The 17,718-nt window shown below is 39.3% G+C and overlaps 1 protein-coding gene across 7 annotated transcripts in view; it reads left to right on the top strand.

Annotated features, from left to right (window-relative positions):
* Window positions 1-1,670: 1,670 nt before the first annotated feature.
* Window positions 1,671-17,718, top strand: part of UGT8 (UDP glycosyltransferase 8) — a 76,688-nt gene continuing 60,640 nt past the window's right edge. For 3 of the 7 annotated variants that reach the window (XM_063458266.1, XM_063458270.1, XM_063458265.1), the window contains exon 1: window positions 1,671-2,109. The gene's annotated coding sequence lies outside the window, so the exon portion shown is untranslated. Of the gene's footprint in view, window positions 2,110-9,610; window positions 9,684-17,718 lie in introns of those variants that run through there. The other 4 variants (XM_063458268.1, XM_063458267.1, XM_063458271.1 and 1 more) reach the window with 3 other exon arrangements.

Here is a 17,718-nt window from a genome sequence, read left to right as displayed (position 1 = left end):
GCTCTGGTTGGAGGATACAAACAGAACTTACTAACATGAACATTTCATCTGTAAGCCATGCAGATATTACAAATGCAGGAATACATGAAGGTGTCTGCATTCAGGAGGCATGAAAAATCTGGACAACATAACACTGTGATGCTTAACAAATCCTAGTAATAATGTATGTGCAACACAGCATATACCATCTTCTTGTGTCACCTAAAAACATGTAGTGACTCCTTTAATCAATCAACCTATCTGAAGGCTAGAGGGAAGTTTTATTAAATTCTGGCACACCTGGTTACTGGAAGGAGCCATTTTATTTCTTCTTTTTTTTAAGTTTCCTATTTTATTTGGGTAAGACAGCATTAGTCAACTGTACGCACTTAAGAAGAAACAGAGAGCACGAACATGTAATAATAAAATAATCAGCTTGAAAACCCATTCTATGAGAGACATATAAGTCAAGGAAGTGATAACCCTGGGGCTTATTGGCAGTAATTACAGGAAGAAATAATTGGATTACATCTAGTAAAAATCAGAATAGTGCCAAGAAAGAAGGTATATTATTCATTAGTTTAAAATGCCAAGGCCATGGAATCATTATGTAATATATCAAGGTACAATAAAACAAATCATTAATGTGTTTTGATGTAACATAAACAGGGCTCGAGTCCTGCAGGAACGCGAGGGAACGGCGTCCCTGCACCTGTTCCAAAGCAGGAACGCCGTTCCAGCTAGTAGTCCTGCAGGACCTGCCCTCCTGCCTGCACACGGGGGCCCAGCACACTCTGTGTTCCCTCTCTTGTCTGATGTGTGCTGACATGGGGGAGTGTCTGATTTACTTTGTCTTGCAATAAAAGTAATAATGAATTTATCCATTCTAGCATTGTTTACCAATGTCCATATTTACTTTCCGCCCACTAAACTAGGTATCATGAGGAAAATCAAACATGATGCAAAAAATAAAAAAATATAAATAAAATAAATTCACCGTTCACCACGGTTGTGCACAACTAACCCCGTTTTGTTTTTGCATTGCTAGTATTTAATAAGAGTTCTAACCACAGTATGTAAACGATGTGCCCGCCTTCAACAGTGTATGGTTAAATCCGAACAAGACATGCCTTTATCAGTATGTTAAAGTGAGCACCTTATAAATACCTATTAGATGGATATTTGTACACGTAATTCATACTTTACTCTCCCACCAGTGGCATGTTAAACAGTGATATTTGTGGTATATTACAAAAATTACATTTGTCCTTGTTGCATTTTTTTCAGAACACTTTGGATGCCTCGAGAAACAGTACAGTATCTCAGACATTGGAAACACACTAATTGTGCAAAGGAAGATATATCTTTTTTTTTAAACCCACAAGCACTAAAAATGAAAACACATTTTATGTAATTTTGAGGTATCTCTGAAGATCAAGCTCTACACGGCTGGTTTCCTGAGAAGGCTATGCATTCTTTGTTGAAAAACAAATTCACCTGATTAAAATGACAATTTCACTGTAAACACCTAAAATAGATCGGTAACTTGGGTAGTTTCTAAAAGCTTTCCTGATCAGAGCACAGGGGAATTGTTTACCTTTTCACAGGGTTTTTTTTTTCCCAGTAACTGAATGCAGAGCAGGGGCAGGAGGAGGAGCCAGTACTGAGAATTTGTCCGAAGTTACAAGACATCAAAAACTGACACCGATCTCGTCCTGCCTGAGGCTAACGAAGAAGAACGTGAGAAGGAGTGGAAATATCCCTATCATCACACCCAGTCATTGGGCAGGCTGCAGAGAGTGACAGAACACTGAGATATATCAGGCATCTGTCATTGTTACTGTATACCGAGCACAGGATTCTATGCAGCATCACTCTCAGGACTGAGTCTAAAACAGCGCTCTGAAGAAGCACTGTTTACGGTACGACATCCTCCTTGATCTGAATAACAGGAGAGACAGTTTGAATGACACTTGTTCGCTAGTCTAGGAGGCAGGGGTCTTTTTTTTTTTTTAAAGACCTTTCTTTTTGGCACTGCTCCATAATTAATTAATTTAATTTCTGGAAAATATCCTTCTTTTTTGCAAGTTACCAACAAAGGCGTAACATTACGGATTCGTAGAAGACAAGGTAAGTAAACAACATATTTTGATATATTGATATCTGTTTTCTAGGCGATGTATTCGTTTTTTTTTTTTAATATTCTGAAAAATGGGTGGTAATGCATACGTCAGGGATAGGCAACCTTCGGCACTCCAGATGTTGTGGACTACATCTCCCACAATGCTCTTGCAGCCATAATGCTGGCAAAGCATCGCCTATCCCTGGTAGTGTTAGACAATGCAGTATTACCTTTAATTATGATCTAATTAATTTTATTATGCAGGGAGTTTACTGAGTAGGTGTTTTTATGCTGTGTACCTGGTTTCCTTATTAGATTCCTGTATTTCCATAAGTGAATGTGTGTAAAAATCACTGTAATGTACTGTATTCTGCCTAGTGTTAAGAAATTGAATGATAATTCACTAAGAGGGTGCAGATTCATAGCTAAATAAAGTCAGTGAGGGCTACCAGGCACATAGTGTAACTAGGAGTCCAATGTGCAAAAGCCATAAAAGTCACTTGTTATGAATGCAAGAACTCTATTAGTATATGCTAACAGCTGACTTAAACTTTAACCTACAACTATGCAAGCATGTATAACATTATCATTTTAACTGCAGCATTATGTGGACTGTACAATGTACTTTTATAATATTATTTATTGATAACATATTTTACCAGGAAATAATATCTGTCCATCCGTCTGTCTGCAATCATTATCATCATACCCTCCCCCCCCCCCATTATCCAGTCTACCTATTAAAGGTAAATTGAAACGCAATAGAGAAACAGTGGGATTTATTCCGTAGACATTGAACTGCAGTGAATTGCTAAATTGTGGGTAAAAAGCGAACTTGACTATAGTTGGAATTTTTTTTTTCTCAGCAGTTATATTTGCCCATATTTTGCTCTTTTCTCTTCAATTCACTGCAATTCTCATGGTGATTCAAAAGTGTAAAAAATAAAGTGAAATTTGGGCTTTGAACCAAAATAGTCCAAACAAATACATAGCTGACTTGAACAGTTTTTCCATTTCACATACTTTGCTCTAACATTTTGAAATTCGCTTTGAATTCTAGTCAGTTTACACTTAGGGATTTATTCACTAAGCTAAAAAGTGCAGTTAATTGAAATACAAATGACAACATGTAGGCACAAATAGCTGATCTGAAAACATTCTACAACACAATTATTGTCACAGATTGGATATTTTAGCCTACATTTGACTTAATTTACTCCTACAATTTTAATTGACTATGGCGATTTTTTTTAACTTACTATTTAGGTTTCGGTGAACAATTCTGTCTGTGTATAAACACTGTCTAGTGGATAGTCAACTACATTAATGCACTTTACACAATAGGGGTGTAGACATGTAGACTAATTTTAAGGGACATTCCAGGCAGGGCTGTATTTACCACAAGGCAAATAAGGCATTTGCCTAGGGTGGCACTTTCAGGGGGGGTGGCAAAAAATGCCACACCAAGTGCCCAGGCAAATGCCTTGTTTGCCTTGTGTCCTGGGGGTGCCCAAGAGATGGCTGCCACCTTAGGCCCCCCCCAGGTGTTAAAGTACTAATAATCTAGCCGGGTGGTGAGGGAGATATGTCCTTTTAGATAATTATTAAAGATCTTAATAATTGATGAGTGTATGAGAAAATATCTGTGTGTGAGTATGTTTGTGACTGTCAGTGAGTGTCTGTGTGTGTCTGTCAGTGTGTGTGTCTGTCATTGTTTGTGTGTGTGTGTCTGTCAGTCAAAAAAAAGGCCTTGACACGAATTAGTGGAGCAAATCTAGTTAAAGGGGGTGCCGCATTTAGTCATGCCTAGGGCAGCACAAATTCAGAATACACCACTGATTCCAGGCACCAACGCAACTTAATTTAAATGAAGTTGTTATGGTGCCAGGAAACCTCTGAGGGCACTCTTGCCTCAAGGTGTTGAATTGTTCTTGAATGGTTTAACTCCAAACTTGCCTCCAGCGGCGATGACCACTCCCCCCGCAGGCGACATCCGGCTTCTGAATTTTCAGATTCAGGAAGTGCGGAGTGCTGATGAACAGAGGTGCTGCTGATTGACTGAGAGTGGTCAGCTGATGCTCTCAGCCAATCAGTGACTCCCCATTCACCAAACTGTCTTGGATGCTGTATGGCGGGACTGGACATCACCGCTGAAGGCAACTTTGGGGTTAAACTGTTCAAGAACGGTTAAAGCCCTTGAGGTAAGAGTGCCTCGAGGGGCCTTCTGGCACCATTACAACTTTTAGACTAAGTTGGTTTAGTGCCTGGAGTGTCCCTTTAAGTCTGGTCTGTTTAAGAACCACAAGATTTGCTAGGGTGACAACCACTATGTTTGGATATCTTTATCTGAAGCCTGAAGATTAAAGCGAAAAGGACGCTCATTTTATACTTTAAACTTTTTCACTACTGCATAGTGGAAATTTATCAAGGCAAAAACAGTTGCTATTATGGTGCAAACTTTTAAGTAAGGACTCATCACCATAGTAACCAATAAAATGTTTCTCAACATTTAGAATTTTGCAGCTAGAATAGCACCTATTTTTTGTTTGAAAAATCTAGTATGTGTTTGCAAAAATAACTTTACTAATAAACAAAACACATAAAAAAAAATCATTTTTTTTGCGTAGGTGTTGATTTAATATTTATGACTAAGTATTTTAAATGATTTCATATTTTAATTTTTTTTTTTTAAAGGACCACTATAGTGCCAGGAAAACACTCGTTTTCCTGGCTCTATAGGGTCCTTGGGTCCCCCTCACCCTCTGGGTCCCCCTCCCGTCGGGCTCTAGGGTGAGGAAGGGGTCAATCCCTTACCTTTTTTCCAGCGCCGTGCTGAAGCGGGGGGACTCTCCTCCTCCTTTCCCGTCGTCGGCTGAATGCGCATGCGCGGCACGAGCCACGCGTGCATTCAGCCAGTCTCATAGGAAAGCATTATCAATGCTTTCCTATGGATGCTGGTGTCTTCTCACTTTGAAAATCACAGTGAGAAGCGTGGAAGCGCCTCTAGCAGCTGTCAATGAGACAGCCACTAGAGGCTGGATTAACCCATTTGTACAGCAGAAAGGGTTAATCCTAGAGGGACCTGGCACCCAGACCACTTCATTAAGCTGAAGTGGTCTGGGTGCCTATAGTGCTCCTTTAATATTGTGATATAGTGATGTCTGTTTTATACGTTTTTTTTGTTGATATTTCAATATTTTGAAAAATATTTTAAACATTTATCCAAAAATATTAAATAACTTTAACCCCTTAAGGACCGAGGACGGTTCAGGACCGTCATAGGCATTTTGGCGTTGCCGACGGTGACGGTCCTGAACCGTCCTAACGGTCAGATGTACTTACCCGATCGCCGTCGTTCCCCTGGCGGCGATCGGCAGTGCTCCCGGTGTGGGGAGACTGCCTGCAGCCCAGACAGTCTCCCCATGGCGGATTAGGACCCCTTGGGCCATGTGATCGCTCAACAGAGCGATCACATGGTCACAATAGGTGTCCATGTGTCTGCCTGCAGGGGGACTGCCTGTGCTGACAGGCAGTCTCCCTGCTAGTGTAAAATCATAAAAAAATTAAAGGTTAATGTTAATTAAAAAAATAATAATAATTATATATTTGTGTATATATATATATATATATATATATATATATATATATATGATATACAGACATATATTAATTAAATTCTCTGGACTTTCGGCCCAGGCCGAAAGTCCAGAGAATTTAATTTGCTAGCACTGTATTTTACCCTGTAACGTTCTATGACACCCTAAAACCTGTACATGGGGGGTACTGTTTTACTCGGGAGACTTCGCTGAACACAAATATTAGTGATTCAAAACAGTAAAACATATCACAGTGATGATATTGTCAGTGAACGTGACTTTTTTTTGCATTTTTCACACACAAACAGCACTTTTACTGATGATATAATTGTTGTGATACATTTTCCTGTTTTGAAACACTAATATTTGTGTTCAGCAAAGTCTCCTGAGTATAACAGTACCCCCCATGTACAGGTTTTATAGCGTTTTTGAAAGTTACAGGGTCATATATATGGGTCAAATATTTTTACATTGAAAATAGCCAGGTTGGTTACGTTGCCTTTGAGAGCGTATGGTTGCCCAGGAATGAGAATTACCCCCATGATGGCATACCCAAGGTATTGCAAATGGGAAATGTCCAGTCTTTTTTAGTAACCACTTAGTCACAAACACTGGCCAAAATTAGCGTTCAATTTAGTTTTTTACTTTTTTCACACACAACCAAAAATGAACACTAACTTTGGCCAGTGTTTGCGACTAAGTGGCTACTAAAAAAGTCTGGAAATACCCCAAATTGAATACCCTGGGTTGTCTACTTTAAAAAAAATATGTACATGTGGGGTGTTATTCAGAAATTTATGACAGATAATAATGTTACAATGTCACTATTGATACATTTTAAAAATGTATGTTTTGAAACTGCAATATCCTACTTGTACTTATAGTCCTATAACATGCAAAAAATAGCAAAAAAGCATGTAAACACTGGGTTCTTTTAAACTCAGGACAAATTTTTGAATCTGTTTAGCAGTTTTTTTCATTCGCTTTTGTAGATGAGTAAAATATTTTTCAAATAAAAGTCAAAAAACATGTATGTTTTTCAATTTTTCATCATATCTTTTCATTTAAAAAAAAAATAAATTACATGAGATTATATAAATAATGGTATGTAAAGAAAGCCCCTTTTGTCCTGAAAAAAACAATATATAACTTGTATGGGAACAGTAAATGAGAGAGCGGAAAATTACAGCTAAACACAAACACCACAAAAGTGTAAAAAGATGCCTGGTCGCAAATGTACAACATCGCAAAAATAGTCCGGTCCTTAAGGGGTTAAAGGATCACTATAGGGTCAGGAACACAAACATGTATTCCTGACCCTATAGTGTTAAAACCACCATCTAGCCCTCCTGGGACCCTTATGCCTCCATAAATATAGCAACACCTTACTGTATTCAAGCCAGAAGCTGTAGAACTGCATGCTGTTTGCCTCAACAACAACAAAAAAAACAAGCAGTCTGCAGACATCATCAGAAGTAGTGGCCCGATACAATCACAATGCTTCCCCATAGGATTGGCTGAGACTGACAAGGAGGCAGATCAGGGGCAGAACCAGCATGATTCAAACACAGCCCTGGCCAATCAGCATCTCCTCATATAGATGAATTGAATCAATGAATCTCTATGAGGAAAGTTCACTGTCTGCATGCAGAGGGTGGAGATACTGAATGTTTGGATGCATTTTAGGCAGCCATGACCCAGGAAGGATCTCTAACAGCCATCCGAGGAGTGGCCAGTGAAGGTATCACTAGGCTGTAATGTAAACACTGCATTTTCTCTGAAAAAGACCATGTTTACAGCAAAAAGCCTGAAGGTAATGATTCTATTCACCAGAACAAATTCAATAAGCTGTAGTTGTTCTTGTGACTGTAGTGTCCCTTTAATAGTGACAATGTTTTTTTTTTTTTTTAACTGCTGTCACTGGAATATCCTTTCTTGCCACTCTTTTTAGATAAGTAGAAAATATTATCTTATGATACAATTAGGAAAAGTACACAGAATTATTTTATCTGTAGTTGTTTATCAGGGGTTATGATAATTTGTATTTACCTAAGACACCTATAACCCACTAGTGAACTCAAGGCCACAAAACAGATATAATGCATGAAGTATTCAAATGCTATTGATATAAATACTAACATTTTTAATGGAGGTCCACATTTTGTTTATGTTGAGATATTTTTCATATATAGTACAGATATTGTAAACATCTTGTTGTCAATCCACAACACCATCACTCATGCATGTACTATTCTTGGAGGTTACCCCAAAATGTACTATACAAATGTTTGAACTAAATAGGTTATTTAATGTGGCCCTAGATGGGATACCAGTTAAAGACTTGATACCTACCATATAAAATGTATTGACTGATCTGGTAGTTAAATATTATTTACATTATTTACAACACAGTCATAGTTATTCAGTAAAGTGAGTATTCTAAACAAATTACAAATTTAAGGTCAAAATAGTTGAACTGGAAAAGTTATATTCTACACTTTCAGTTCAGTTACGTTGGCTTTAAATTTTAAGTTCAGTTTGAATTTCACCTTCGTGGGTAACCCATGTATTATTTACTTTGGAAGTTCTTATCTCCTGTTCTGTTAACAGACTTTAATCACTTACATGAGGCTTTTGCAGGCTCCAGCAGATATTTAACAGAACAGGCAATTAGAGTACAACATACGCTTTTTCAGGAAATGTGTGTAGAGACCATGTAAGTCACGGAAGGTGTGGCTAAAGCTGCATAAATAATGCGGTTTGACTCCTAAATGGCAGAAATTTGAGTAGTTAAACTGTAAAGTCACGAACTATACACCAAAACCATGTTAAGGACACAACTTTAGAAATAAAAGGGAATCATGACGGAATATTTCAGTCATGTGTCCTTAAGGGGTTAAGCTGAAGGTGGTTTGGCGCTCAGAGTGTCCTTTTAAATCGAATTATTACTAATGAAATGTTGTTGTTTTGTTGCTGGAAGTGACCCTTTTTCATCTAAACCACAGAGGATATTTTAAACTGAAAATACTTTTTTATCTTTATTAGCATGATTATCATTAGTAAAGGGTTACTCCCAACATTTTTCCAGTTTAAATAATGCCCTATTGGGCATTATTCTTAAGGTCACCTACCTAAAACGTTTTTAATTACGTTTTTATTTACCTTAATCAAGTCAGGAGAAGATCCCCTTGTGATGTCAGTTAAAGGTTTCTTGTAGAGATGTTTTTGAATGAACCATCCCAGAAAATGTATGGGGAGGGCTTATGACAAAATTGGACGGAGGGAGAAAAGCAGGGAAGCAGACCACGTCTGGCACCAACGTGAAGTGTGCACTATAAACAGGCTGAAAATATGCACAGAGTTGGCATTCATTAATCTAGAACGCAAGGGGTGTAACTAGCCCCCGACACACAATTAAAATTACCCTGGATGTGCAGTGTTCCATGCTGAAGCGCTGCACATCCAGACTCCTACCACCATGACTACATCAAAAAGCAGAAGTGGGCATGGTGGTTGGAGTAACACCAGAGCCCTAACTTTGACATCTGTTTCCTGTCTGCAGGGCCAGCCTTTGGGTTGTGCGACTTGTGCAGAGCACAGGGCGCCAAAGCAACAGGGGCACCAGGGAGCTGTCACAACTCGCACACAGGGGCAGACTGAGCACTTGGAAAATTGGGCCTGAGACTTTTGAAGGCCTGCCCATGTTTAACCAGCTGGCGAGGTCAGCTAATTACACATCCTGCTCACTAGCACTAGTGGCAACTGCTTGAAGCATGGCAGAGCCTATAATATTAAATATGGATCCTGATCTTACTGTGTCTTTCCTGGTGTTTGAAAGGGGAGGAGATATGAAGTCATATCATATCCCCGCCCTCGTCTCCCACACACCATACCCATACGGCGTGGCCTCATTGTTGAAGAGGTCTGTAGGAGTGACCAGCTAGCTCCTCATAAAGAAAGCTGAGACAAGCTATAGAAAGCCTGAGGTAGGACCACAGGAGAAAAAAATAAAATAATAAATTATAATTTTAAATATTTTTTTTTTAATTGTAGCTGAAGTGAGAAAGTAGTGGTTTGTATAAGACAGACAAAGAAAATAAGTTGAAAATGGGAGTGACATAGCATGGAGATAACTAAGGATTGAGTCTGATTATGGAGGGAAGGCCAAATGAAGGGGGAGGGGAGATAGAGAGAATTGGGTGGAAAAATATATGAACATTCACAAAGACCTCAACAAATTTACACACATATTGAGACAACACAGAAATACACTCTTTTCTACTTGCTGTTCAAATACATCCCCACATTTACACACTGCTACTTTACACAAATTCATATCTACTGGCACAATACACACATACTTCCCCACATTCACACACAGTTCCATGTTCCAAAAGTACACTCCCAACTTTATACAATCATGCCTGAAAATTCAGCCCATCTTAACACTGCCATGCTAGACAAATAACATCCACATATTTACTTTACTTATAGGCTTACGCTAACCCAGGGGCGCCCAAAATGTTGATCTCCAGATGTTGTAGAACTACAACTCCCATGTTGCTTTGCATGCCTTTAGAAAGACAAAGCATCATGGAAGCTGTAGTTTTAAAACATCGGGGATCTACCATTTGGGCACCTTCTCCACACCTTCTCCACAATTAGCCTCTTGCTATAAGGTCCCCCCATGAAAATGGAAAAAAGTTTAAATTTACCTTGATTACAGCGCCTAGTGAAGCTCACAGCGCTCCTGTCTGTGTCACAGGTGGCCTTGTGTGGTCCTAACTCTGGTTTCTCATAGAGGAGAGGTGTGGAAAGGATGGATATTTGATTAACAACAAAACCGCACAGTGAGAGGAAGGGAGGGGAAAGTAATATTCCCCTTGCAGGTGCTTTGTTTGCAAAAAAGATTTTCTGTTGCCAGTGCACTGTGCATGTTGACAGATGCTAAAATATGCACAGATGTAAAATATGCACAGAATTTACATTAGGTCTGTTCTGGGCTGCCTAAGTCATTTGTGCTGTGGGTAAAATTAGCCCTCGACAAACAATTAAGAGTAACTCTGAATGTGTAGTGTTTCAAGGAGAAACTGCGCATCCAGACTCCTACCACCGTGATCCCTATCTATCTGTCTGTCTGTGTATGCAACTGTATGTGTGTCAGTATATGTATTAAAAACGGACATACATGCAGATACTGACACACATACAAATGTACAGGCACACTGCCACACATGCAGATACACAGACATACTGATACACACACTACACACACAGATACACATTACACACATACAGTATACACAAACTACACATACACAGATACACACAGATACAAACACAAACACACACACTACAGATACACACATACATAAAAACAGATACACACACTACACACAGAAACACACAGATACCCACACTACATACAGACACACACACACACAAACACACAGATACCCACGCTACATACAGATACACAAATACACACACATTACATACATACAAACAGATACACAAACCCATTCACTGACACTGACTCACACTCTCAATAACAGACATTCACTTATTATTTTAATTTGCCCATTCAGCCTACCTAACTGGAGAGCTGGAGTGGATCTGTCCCTGGGTACAGTGGGGTTGCATTAGAGGCAGCGAGGGAGCTGTAATCCTTCTGCTCAGCTCTGTTGTGGGCCGTGAGGGAGCAGAGCAGAAGAATTACCGCTCCCTCGTCATCTCTAATGCACTTACAGCTGCCTGCCTCACTGCAACCACACTGGACCCCAGGGACGGAGAGAGCACTGGCTGCATATATAGATTTGCGCTATATATATATATTTATATGCAGATAGCTGGCCCAGGATCCTTACGGCAGACACAGGGGCGGCAAAATGCCGCCCCTGTTAAAGTGCCATCTGGAGCCATAGCTGCACCGGGGCCTATGGACGGACTGGCCCTGTATCTATCTATATATACATTTTTATTTTTGTAAACAGTAATAATCAACAATAATGGGTGGGTGAAAGTGTTCACAGGCACTCAGAAGCTATCTACTATTACACATAGTAATCACAAACCCTTTTTAACACATACAGGGTATTATATGATATGCATTGCTCATAGTGCCCATTGAAAATATTGGTAAGGCAAATTTTGGCTGAAAAGTTTCTACTTTATCTGATGAAAGCTCACTACAGAAAATACTGATGATTTTGACCATTGTCCTGTGCTTTGTGGGAGTCTCCCTTAGTACAATAGGTGTCTGCCTACTCTGCCCAAACTGTTGGAGGGGACTGATTGGTGAGGGAGCAACGTACTACTTATTGCACCCCCATGCATAGTTGCTTGTGTGCATCTTGTGAACCCAGCAGCCACAACACACCCCAGGGAGATGATCACTTCAGCACTCCCAGGTACAAGTAGGGAGGTTGGGTATTCGTCTTTAAATAAATAAAACTTGTTTGTGTGTGTATGTGTGTATGTGTGTATGTGCTCGTGTATGTCTGAATGTATATACATGCGTGCTTGTATTTAGTAGATTGCTCCCTTATTTGGTATCCTTCAATATAGCAATCCAACATAAGTATAGCAAATTGGATAATTATCTATTAAACAACTAAAAGAAAAAAAATAAGAGAAGCCCTTATCTTAATGTTGATATTTAAGCTGCTTAGTAGATAACTCCCTAATTTGCTATCCTTAGTTTGGATCGCCCAAATGTACAGATACCTAATTAGTGTGCTGCTTAGAAGATAAGTCCTTTTTTGGTATCCATAAATATGGCAAACCCACATAAGAATAGTAAATTAAGGAGTTATCTACTAAGCAGCTTAAATACCAACATTAAGATAAGGGCTTCTCTTATTTTTTTTTCTTTTAGTTGTTTAATAGATAATTATCCAATTGAAAGATCAAACTTTAGAAATTAGCGTTCATAGTTTTTATGTTTCAGCAGTAGTAGATAGCTGTTTGTCTCTCTCTCTCTCTCTCTCTCTCTCTATTTATGTATATCTATAAATATGGCAATCCCACCGAAGAATACCAATTTAGGAAGCTATTTATTATAATCTTTTTTTTCGATGGTGGCTCCATTTACGAATTAGACATTTGTTCATCATGTGTTGAATGTTGATGACCCCTGTTTTAAATTGAGGGAGGAACTGGATTAGCGAGTGTGGTCAGGGATGTAATGTGGCCGTGAAGGGGTACTGTGAAGATTTTCGCATATAATAGCCTAAGGCCGGCCATGACTGTGTGTCATCATACATTTCCTTGGATCATAATTAAAGCTGACAGTATGCCTTCCTGTGCTTTTTTGAATCTTTATCTCCTCAGCTGTTCAGGCATTTTAGCATTCTGTGGCCAGCCTGTAAAGCCAGCAAGGGGCAAAACTAATCAGTCTGCCCCGCCACCAAACATCCCTTATCTACCTTTGCCTACATCTTCCATTTTCCTCCAGTCAGTGATATGTCAGCACCCTCTGCCTGCTAACTGTGTGCTGCTAAAATCAAACATCACTATGTTGCAAACTGATGTACAAGTCTATTGCTTCTCCTGCACTAGTGAAAGTTCACCTCCTGATTCTGAGTTTTCCCATCTTCCTGCCTCTTGACGCTCACATCAATTTGTGATAGCACTTACCAGTATTGAGGCACCAGCTTCATCTCTGCATTGTTCTTAGATGGCCATGCACTCACTTTAACCTCACGGGTCGCTCACTGATTTTGATGCACCAGTGAATATTTAATGCCAATCTGTTCCATCTAGATGCAGCATCATTTACACGAGATATCACTGGCCCTATTTAAACTTCACTAACTTTTGGACCAGGGCACTTTTGTAGTCTTACAGCCCTCAAGTGTGTTTATTTGTCATTCCTGTCCATTTGTTCTTGGCTGAGATTGTCCAGTCCTGTATCCCAGTGTACCAGACCAAGCTTGTCCTGACTTTATTGTATTTTATACTAGCCTGTATTTATGTTAATGTTTAGCAAAAAATGAAGTGGATAGCCGCACCCTACCCATTAAACACTCTAAACATTCTTTAGAACAGAACATGAATATCTAATCTTCTAAAGATAAGCAAAATATGCTTTCATAATATGTAAACAAAACAAAAAACAGAAAACTTTCAAAGTGATTTAAAAAAAATATATAAAAATATTAAATATTTTAAAAGTTTTTCAAAAAAATGATGATGATATTTGAAAAGCTTATCCAAAAATATTAAATTGAGGCCTATGCTGATATGGGTATAACTCAATTCAAAACAGAAACTGCTATGTTTATAAATGGGTTAATCCAGCCCTCAAATCCTCTAGTGGCTGTCTCACTGACAGCCGCTAGAGGCGCTTGCGTGATTCTCACTGTGAAAATCACAGTGAGAACACGCAAGCGTCCATAGGAAAGATGGGTAATAGTACCTGTGACGGACCCCCTGGCACTGCAACCGAGTACCTCCGCCAATCGATGCTCCTAGTGCTTGCCGAGGACTCCAAGCACTCCAACCAACACCATCAGCACTGCAGACTTATCCCATCCCCCAAGCATGAGCCAAGGCTTCAAGAAAGGGTCAAGCAGGTCTGTTTAATGAGCACACAAAATCAACAGCACTCATGCAGCAAAACAACTCCTCCTCAGAGGAAAACCAAATGACAGTTAAAAGGGTCAGACAGTGTTTGAATATATAACAGTTATTAAGGGTTTAATCTGGTGTTCTAGGGGGGGGGGGAGGGGATAAAACAGTCTAACTAAGTCCATAAAACAGGGGTTTGCTTCACACTCCGCATCCAAAGTGCATCAGAGCATTTAAAGGGCCAGAACCAGTCTAATAAAATCCACTATGCCCAAATAACGTATTTAAAGGGCAAAATCTTCCAGGGGCCATAGTCGCAGGGCAGGAGGCTGGTAATTAGTCCTCTCCAGGCACAAGTGGCGAAGGGCACTTCGTCACAGTACCTATTTAAAAAACATCATTAATAAATAAAATATATAAAAAAAAAGAAATAGAAGATGGCATAGAATTGAAATTACACATAAAGCAGGCTGGAAGCAAATTGAAAAAATAAAAAAATATATATATTTATTGTAATTATTTCAATAGCTTTAATCCTATTTCACATTTATTCCCCCTATTTCACATTTATTCCCCCTATTTCTGTCTAAGCATTAAGCCTGGCCACTCTAAGATCTGGTAATACACTTTTCCCACTGTGCCTTTGGCAGATTGCTGAATTATAACTTGCTGGGGATCTTATCGTACTGACAGAGACCAGGTCCATCATTCCAAACTCCTCTCCACTCCCAGCTACTAACACAGATCACCTGCAGCTGGAAGGAGAGGGAAGATTGAACACGTGTGTAAAAATATGTGATTGTGTGAATATGAGTGTGTCTATATATGTATATTTTGTATTGGCTTTCTTAGCTGAAATGTTGCACTTTATCCTTTAATAAATCTGTTTTGGACATTTTTCTTGTTTTGCCAGTCTGCTTTCTAGGTGGTTTGCTGCAGTGGAGTGGAGAGGCACTTGGATTGTCCTATTATTTATGTGTGCCTTCCCATTTTGCCTGTTTATGTATATTTGACTGTTTGTAGACGTTTGTGTGTTCCTCTGTATGAAAGTGACTGTACGTATGTTTGTGCATGTGTCAGTGTTTTTATGTGACTGTGTCTATATTTGTGTGTGTGTCTATTCATTTGACTGTTCTTCAATTTGTGTCTATATATGTGGGTGACTTTGTTTGTGATTGCATGTCTTTTTGTGTATCTGACTATGTGCACACATTTATGCTTGTGTGGCTGAATGTGTAGTTTTGTGTTTGTTTGTTAGTGAATGTGACTGAGTGTGATTGTATTTCTGTGTATGAATGTGATGCACAATCACAGATTTCCATTTGACTCTGTGTGTGATTCACTTGTATTTATGTATTAAATGGCTACATGCTAATGCTAGTTTCTTTTATTTTTCTCTTCTGCTAAAACCAGAAACTGTTCTAACTTATCCATATGGTAGATTTCACATTTGTTTACCCGGAATCAGTTTTCTTACCTTTAGTTGGCTCAAACTTTATTTGTTCACTTTAATAACTTCTTGGTCTGCCCACATCCGTTGTTAGCTAAAATTCCTTAATCAAGCACTTGTCCTCCATTATTTCCTGTGTTGCCATTGTTCCTTTCTACTGACATCACATCTTTATTCATACAGTCCAAAACAGAAAGAACAAAACCTTGTTCCAACCCTGTCACTACTTTTTACAAACCAGCTGCTACTATCCACATTTGCATGAAGTGTGTATGCTCAGGTGTGTGTTTCTATGCTGCATCAACAATCTGCTAATATGTTAATGGTTGGCATCTGTAGTGGCAGTTGTTATCAGCAACAGGTTACAAACATTTAGCAACAAGGCTGTAAACCTGGTGGTTATTTGCAGTCCCTAGAAACTACCATCTGTCTGTGGCAGCTATTTACCAACAATATTGGAAATTAACCTTTAACTGCCCACGTCAGTTTTGTTCTTACTGTGTATGTGATGTGCACAGGCTACACACATAATGCAGAACTTTCTTTCTCTCTTGCTGGAGAGAGATCTTAGTCATAGACTTTTATGGTTATTCACTAAAGTGAGAATTAAAAGTAAATGTAAAGTTGTGACGGATGCTCCTGTGCCACATACCTTTGGATAGGCTCGAAGGCTAGCATTTGCCCACAGGCTTTGTTCTGGTATCACTGTAGGGTGGAGTATAGGGCCCCTTATACTTACTGTGATTTCCAGTCGGTGTTGAGGACCTCTGAGGATCGCCAGGACTCATTTCACACATTGATTGCCTGAGGGGGGAGATACTCTGGAGCTGTTCCTCTGATTGGGACTGTGCCGAGGTCCTGTCAATCTTTAAGAGGGTGTCACTTGGTCCCCCTACCTCTAAATAGAGTGCTTTTTGAAGGGGAGATTGGGGTGGCAAGTAGGCATCTGAATAAACGTGGGATATGAAAGCGTTACCCTCTACAGAGGCCAAGAAATCAATTTTTGGAGACTGGGAATAAGCCACCACATGGCTGCTTAACTACTTGCTAGATCAGAGAATAGTGACAAGTCGGTATACCTTTAACACGCTGTAATTTGGGCGCAGATTCTCTGATCAGCGTGTTATTTGAACAGCAAGGGCGCTCCGTGACAAAAATCCCCCAGGAAAAGGGGGTTCCTGTGGAAACTTTGAATGCAGTGCCTCTAGGTCTTTGAGGGCACAGCAGGGAGCAGATTGTGTTAGCTGGGGACCCTAGCAGGGAAAGCCAACAATGTTGTATTTAACTTTAATTAGTAACGCTGTCAGATAAGGTTAAGTTAATTTGAAATTTAAGGTCAAAATAGCCAAACTAGAAACATTCTCTAAGTCTGCTTTGCTTTCCCGATAGCTACTCTGGCCTTCAAAGGATACTATAGGCATCAAAACAACTTTAGCTTAATTAAGTCGTTTTTCTGTATAGATCATGCTCTCACTGCTAAATTCTCCATTTACCATTTAGAAGTAAAATCACTTTGCTTCTGTCCATGCAGCCCTAGCCACACCTCCCCTGGTTGTGACCGACACAACCTATATGAAAAAGATATGTTTTGTTCTAGATGTCTTTATCTCCCGCTCTGTAAATTGAATTATAATCAAACACCGGAGGTTCCTGCAGGCTCTAGAAGGTTATTAACAGAGCAAGCAAAAATTAATTCTAAATTAAACAGAATGTACAATTAGAGAAGTTTAAACATTAGATCTCTCTTTACTGGAAGTCTACATCTCTGCATTTATATGTCAATAGTATATACAGAATTATCCCTACATTCAAAGGCAAACACTAAACACAAACTAGTCACTACATTCAAATGGCAAAAGTACATAAAAACACAACACTGCACACTAATACACCTATACATTCACACACAACCATAGTCCATACAAAAGAATGCTTACATTCAAACATACAAACACGGCTTAGTGCAATACAAACCTGCAAGGATGGGCAAATCATATATC

Source organism: Pelobates fuscus, chromosome 6, assembly GCF_036172605.1.
Source record: "Pelobates fuscus isolate aPelFus1 chromosome 6, aPelFus1.pri, whole genome shotgun sequence".
NCBI classification, from domain to species: Eukaryota; Metazoa; Chordata; class Amphibia; order Anura; family Pelobatidae; genus Pelobates; species Pelobates fuscus.
The sequence above is the reverse complement of the archived record's forward strand: the minus strand, read 5'-3'. Positions and strand labels throughout refer to the sequence as shown.